The sequence below is a fragment of the Nicotiana attenuata genome, unplaced genomic scaffold (genome assembly GCF_001879085.1).
Source record: "Nicotiana attenuata strain UT unplaced genomic scaffold, NIATTr2, whole genome shotgun sequence".
Taxonomy (NCBI): Eukaryota; Viridiplantae; Streptophyta; class Magnoliopsida; order Solanales; family Solanaceae; genus Nicotiana; species Nicotiana attenuata.
Genome location: NW_017671942.1, coordinates 222,992 through 230,470, shown reverse-complemented (window position 1 = coordinate 230,470; position 7,479 = coordinate 222,992).

Below are 7,479 nucleotides of genomic sequence, written 5' to 3'. Positions count from 1 at the left end.
CAAAATTTCAGCAACTTTGGACTTAGAATTATTTTGGCAGTTTTCCAATGTTGTAAGTAGATACTGATTTTAGGCAACGAAAATATAATGAAGGGACAGAAAATAAACGTGAACAAAAGGCACAATATACAGGAAACTCTTTTCCCAACTTTGTATTTAACTCGAGCATACAAAGAAACTCAACTCGAAGTACATCCGTGTACAAATATGAAGATCACTCTTGACCCTCACAAGATTACTCTTAGCCTTAAGTTGTTTTCACTCTTGAAAACAGATTTAGGACTCTTCCTAACTCAAAACATGCACTCTTACACGTTTTTCTCTCTATGCCACAAAGGGAGTAGGTGATGTCCATTTATAACGTATGAACCAGCACCATTTACACAATAGGTCCCATTTTTAGGCTTTGACACTTGCCCACTCAGCCCACTGCTTTAGTCTAGTGTAGTTGACACCCCAACTACTAGGATCATGTAAATCATGCTAAAGTATCATGGGATCATGGCCCCAAAACGTGCTAACTCCTTCCAGCTTTTAGGACAAAGCTCAACTGCTGCCCATGTGCACAGCATGTGCCGTAACCGCCATTGACTTTGTCAATCCAAGACTTGCTGCTCAAGTTCGTGCCTTGGCTTGGACTAGGCGCCAATGCCACTGTATCCAGCTACATTGTTCCACAATTAGCCTTGCCATCGCCCACGAACTTGGCCCGTTTGCCGCAACTCAATGCCATGACAAGTCTGTCCGCGCACTGCATTCCCGTTGCACATTAGCCTGCCTTTGCCTATCCGTTTTTACCTTGTCTTGGCATCACTGCCTCATGCCTTGATGCATTTGCCACGATCAAGTGTCACCCTTAGCCCGCAAATCATTGTCAAGCCCTTGCCAAGCTTCCTCGCCTCCGTCAAAGCCCTTGCCATCACTTGCCCGTTTCCCTTTTTGACTTTGGTGCTACTTGTGCACCTGTCTTGCAACACTCTTGCTGCCTCATGAAAACACTTTGTTGTCAAGTGGAGCTCAAAGTGGCAGATGTCTAACAGTAGGCCACTATCCTACCATCGAAAGTTGATAGGGCATAAATTTGTATGATGCGTCGCCGGCACGATGGCCGTGCGATCCGTCGAGTAATCATGAATCATCGCAGCAACAGGCAGAGCCCGCATCGACCTTTTATCTAATAAATGCATCCCTTCCAGAAGTTGGGGTTTGTTGCACGTGTTAGCTCTAGAATTACTACGGTTATCCGAGTAGTAGATACCATCAAACAAACTATAACTGATTTAATGAGCCATTCGCAGTTTCACAGTCTGAATTTGTTCATACTTACACATGCATGGCTTAATCTTTTAGACAAGCATATGACTACTGGCAGGATCAACCAGGTAGCATTCCTCATTGACGCTAGCGTCGCATGAGCATGGCCGGCCAAAAGGGCACGGCCAAGTCCAAGACGAACACGACCGTCATTCGTAAGGAGCATTCTTTGGGCAGATAGGAGCCAATGATGACCCTATGCCCATTGCTTTTACCGAATCCGGGAGTCTGAGCATACTAGTCGTGGACCAAGCCACGCAGGGCGAAGCGAGGACGACCTGAGTCACAACTGCAGCTTTTGGTTCACCCCGCACGTCGAACGCAAGGGGCGAAAGGCAACCGATTGTTCTTGATAATGCCTTGGAATTAGGTATGCAACACAGAAAACCGACGCCGAACAAGCCTAATTTGCGCTTGTGCCATGACTGAGATGGCATGCGGGCTAGGACATCGGTGATCAAGCAGGAATCCAACCTAGCCACACAAGCCGAACACCACTCATGTGTCGCACGTACACTTGCCTCGCCGATGCATGCCAACAACAGCCCCAACACGCGACGCGCAACCATGTGTTGTTGCCGATGCCAACATTGCAAAGCCAAGACAAGCCCCGCAAAGCACGAAAAAGGGGGTTGAAGCATAGAAACGAAGAAGGCGTCACAAGTTAAAGGCACGAACACAACCCACAACAACCGATGGCAATGGGCAATGTACTAAGCTTCGCCCCATGCACATGGCACCTTGCGGCGCTAGTTGCACGACGCTTCGCCGTTTCGGTGCCAAAAGCCACCAGCCGCCACGAGCGATGTCGCCACCCAATGTTGCCCGTGGCAACCGATGGCGATGGGCAACGTACTGAGCTTCAGCCCATGCTCACAGCACCTTGCGGCGCTACTTGCACGACGCTCCGCCGTTCCTTTGCCAAAAGCCATCAGCCGCCACGAGCGATGCCAGACACAACGCCCAATAACCAATGGCAATGGGTAATGTACTAAGTGTCATGGGCGCGTTTTATGTCACACAAAACAGCCCGCGCGGCAGCCAAGACTCGACTTGACTTCAGCCTGCTCCAACACTCGGCCAAAATTTCAGCAACTTTGGACTTTGACTTATTTAGGCAGCTTTCCAACGTAGTAAGTAGATACTGATTTTTGGCAACGAAAATATAGTGAAGGGACAGAAAATAAAAGTGAACAAAAGGTAATATACAGGAAACTCTTTTCCCAACTTTGTATTTAACTCGAGCATACAAAAAAACTCAACGCGAAGTACATCCGTGTACAAAAATGAAGATCACTCTTGACCCTCACAAGACTACTCTTAGCCTTAGGTTGTTTTCACTCTTGAAAACCAGATTTAGGACTCTTCCTATCTCACTTGTGTGCTCTCACACGTTTTTCTCTCATATGCCACAAAGGGAATGGGTGCTGCCCATTTATAATACATGAACCAGCCCAATTTACACAATAGTTTCCTATATTTAGGCTTTGACACTTGCCAACTCAACCCACTACTTTAGTCTAGTGTAGTTGACCCCCCCAACTACTAGGATCATTTAAATCATGCTAAAGTATAATGGGATCATAGCCCCAAAAACGTGCTAACTCCTGCCAGCATTTTAGCAAAGCTTCAACTGTTGCCCATGTGCACAGCATGTGCCGTAACCGCCATTGACTTTGTCAATCCAAGACTTGCTACCCAGTTTCGTGCCTTGGCTTGGACCAGGTGCCACTACCATTGTATCCAGCTATATTTTGCCACAATTAGCCCATGCCATCTCCCACGAACTTGGCCCGTTTGCCGCAACTCAATGCCATGACAAGTCTACCCGCACATTGCCATCCTGTTGCACATTAGCCTGCCTCTGCCTATCCGTTTTTGCCTTGCCTTAGCATCACTGCCTCATGCCTTGATGCCTTTGCCATAATCAAGTGTCACCCTTAGCCCGCAACTCATTGTCAAGCCCTTGCCAAGCTGCCTCGCCTCCGTCAAAGCCTTGGCCATCACTTGCCCGTTTCCCTTTTTGACTTTGGTGCTACTCGCGCACCTGCTTTGCAACACTCTTGCTGCCTCATGACAACACTCATGTTGTCAAGTCGAGCTCAAAGTGGCAGAGATCTAACAAACCACCCACACCCTTTGAAACTCGACGTCCTCGTCGAGGTTAACTCAATTTACCTCCTCTCTCTTCAGCTACAATTGCATTGACACCAACAGCTTGTTTGTCACTGTTCAATGCCTCCAATGCAGCCCTCTTCTCCGCAGCAGTCATAGCATTCAACACTGCCTTATTCGAACAATCCCTCGCTCGATGTGGTCCATCACAAAGGAAACAACCACTGAATTTGCTGCACTTCTCCTTGCTCTTTGAAGTTCCAGCCTCTTGCTTTCCCTTCCCCTTATCTTCATATGCAATGCCATTCTCACATTTCTTCCACTCCTTTGCCTTGTCCATCTTTCCGTCGTTGGACTTTGAAGCAGAAATCTCATCACTCATGTGAAAATCGACCAATGCATCAGCCGCAGCCACGGCACTTGCAAGGTTTTGAATATTCTTCCTTCACAACTCAAGTTGTGCCCACTGTTGCAGCCCGCTCATGAAGTTGTGCAACTTGTCTTCTTCCGACATGTTGCTGATGCTCAGCATCAAAGATGTGAACTCTTTCACATATGCTCTAACTGATCCGGTGTGTTTCAACTTTTTTAGTTTGTCCCTAGCAATCCAAGACGTATTACTAGGAAGGAACTGATCCTACAATTCCTTTTTAAGCCGCTCCCATGACTCAATCTTTGATCTACTCAAACTTTCATCTTTAGCCACACGAGTGCACCACCATAACATAGCATCATCACTCAAATACATGCTTACTTTCTCCTCTTCTTCTTGCACACGAATAGCATGAAAGTACTGCTCCATATCCCAAAGAAAATTCTCCAATTCACGTGCACTCTTTGCACCTCCGAATGCCTTACGTTTAGGAAATCTCACCTTGAGACGTTCAACACCACGTTGAGGAGCATCCTCGCCCACAGCACGTCGCAGCACCACTGTCTCGGCCTTCAGATTTGCGTTCTCTCGGCTAAGCCTTGCTATTTCTGCCTCAAGATATGCAAGTCTTGTCACGAGAGACTGAAGTTCTTCACCTTCAAGAACATTTCTCACCAATGCTTCCAGTTCGTTAGCCTTTCCCGCAATTCATTGTTACCACCGGCCATGTTCTCGAACAAGACCTCGAAATCTACCACTGCACGTCGTGTCTCCGCCACGAGCCTGCTCCGCTCTGATACAATTTGTCACGGGCGCGTTTTATTTCTCACAAAAACAGCCCGCACGGAAGCCAAGACTCGCCTTGACTTCAGCCTGCTCCAACACTCGGCCAAAATTTCAGCAACTTTGGACTTTTGACTTATTTAGGCAGCTTTCCAACGTAGTAAGTAGATACTGATTTTAGGCAACAAAAATATAGTGAAGGGACAGAAAATTAAAGTGAACAAAAGGCACAATATATAGGAAACTCTTTTCCCAACTTTGTATTTAACTCGAGCATACAAAGAAACTCAACGCGAAGTACATCCGTGTACAAAAATGAAGATCACTCTTGACCCTCACAAGACTACTCTTAGCCTTAGGTTGTTTTCACTCTTGAAAACCAGATTTAGGACTCTTCCTAACACACTTGTGTACTCTCACACGTTATTCTCTCATATGCCACAAAGGGAATAGGTGCTGCCCATTTATAATACATGAACCAGCCCCATTTACACAATAGTTGCCCATTTTTAGGCTTTGACACTTGCCCACTCAGCCCACTGCTTTAGTCTAGTGTAGTTGACACCCCCAACTACTAGGATCATGTAAATCATGCTAAAGTATCATGGGATCATGGCCCCAAAACGTGTTAACTCCTTCCAGCTTTTAGGACAAAGCTCAACTGCTGCCCATGTGCACAGCATGTGCCGTAACCGCCATTGACTTTGTCAATCCAAGACTTGCTGCCCAATTTCGTGCCTTGGCTGGGACCAGGAGCCAATGCCATTGTATCCAGCTGCATTGTGCCACAATTAGCCTATGCCATCGCCCACGAACTTGGCCTATTTGCCGCAACTCAATGCCATGACAAGTCTGCCCGCACATTGCCTTCCCGTTGCACATTAGCCTGCCTTTGCCTATCCGTTTTTGCCTTGCCTTGGCATCACTGCCTCATGCCTTGATGCCTTTGCCATAATCAAGTGTCACCCTTAGCCCGCAACTCATTGTCAAGTCCTTGACTAGCTGCCTCGCCTCCGTCAAAGCCTTCACCATCACTTGGCAGTTTCCCTTTTTGACTTTGGTGCTACTCGCGCACCTGCTTTGCAACACTCTTGCTGCCTCATGACAACACTTTTGTTGTCAAGTCGAGCTCAAAGTGGCGGAGCTCTAACACTAAGCTTCGCCCCATGCACATGGCACCTTGAGGTGCTACTGAACGACGCGCCGTTTTGTTGCCAAAAGCCATCAGCCGCCACGAGCGATGTCGCCTCCCGCCCGCAGCAACCGATGGCAATGAGCAAGTACTGAGCTTAGCCCCACGCGCACGGCACCTTGCGGTGCTACTTACATGACGCTCCGCCGTTCGTTGCCAAAGCCATCAGCCGCCACGAGCGATGCTAGACACAATCCCCAACAACCGATGGCAATGGGCAACGTACTGAGCTTCGCCCCATGCGCATGGCACCTTGCGGCGCTAGTTGCACGACGCTTCACCATTTTGTTGCCAAAAGCCATCAGCCGCCACGAGCGATGTCGCCTCCTAATTTTGCCCGCAACATCCAATGGCAATCGACGCGTACTGAGCTTTTCCCCATGCGCATAGCACCTTGCGGTGCTACTTGCACGACGCTCCGCCTTTCGTTGCCAAAAGCCAATGTTCGCAACGAGCGATGCCAGACATAACCCCCAACAACCGATGGCAATGGGCAATGTACTGAGCTTCGCCCCATGCGCATGGCACCTTGCGGCGCTAGTTGCACGACGCTTTGCCGTTTCGTTGCCAAAAGCCATCAGCCGCCACGAGCGATGTCACCTCCCAATTTTGCCCGCAACATCCAATGGCAATTGACACGTACTAAGCTTCGCCCCATGCGCATAGCACCTTGCGGCGCTACTTGCACGACGCTCCGCCTTTCTTTGCCAAAAGCCAATGATTGCCACGAGCGACGCCAGACATAACCCCTAACAACCGATGGCAATGGGCAACGTACTGAGCTTCGCCCCATGCGCATGGCACCTTGCGGCGCTAGTTGCACGACGTTTCGCCATTTCGTTGCCCAAAGCCATCAGCCGCCACGAGCGATGTCGCCTACCGATTTTGCCCGCAACATCCAATGGCAATCGACACGTACTGAGCTTCGCCCCATGCACATAGCACCTTGCGGCGCTACTTGCACGACGCTCCGCCGTTCGTTGTCAAAAGCCATCAGCTGCCACGAGCGGTGCCANAGAAAATTATTATAAATATAGGAAAAATGGAGAAAATTTCCAATACATCTAGTAATAATATAACACATAAAAGAGTAAATATTTTATAAAAAGTAACATTAAAACTATTTAAAAATTACAAAAATGCATAAAATTAATAAAAAATAGATAAAAAATAGGTAAAATACATAATATTATTATAAATGCATATGGATTACCAACCACCATTAATCATGTGGAACCCCCGTTGTCGCAACCACCATAAGTGATTCTGACTTCAAACCGCCGCCGCCAACCACCAAGCATCGATTAACCGTCGCCGGTCGCTACCGCTCGAACCACCGCAACTTTCCACCACCGCCACCAACGACCACCAATATCATTGCGCTTGACATGTTTCTAAGCATTGGCTAGCAGTAGACGTGCTGCGACGTAGAGCGAGGCGGTGCGACGGGGTGCGGCTTGGTGCCACGTCGTGCCATGGCCATGTCCTGCGACGTCCTGACACGTGCCATGGCCACGCCTTGCCATGTCCTGCGACGTCCTGGCTCGTCTTGAGTCATGCCATGGCCACGCCCTGCCATGTCCTGTGACGTCCCGACTTGTCCTACGACAACCTGACACGTGCCATGGCCATGTCTTGCGACGCCCTGCCACGTGCCATGCCTATGTCGTGCGACGTCCTGACTTGTCCTGCGACGCCCTGA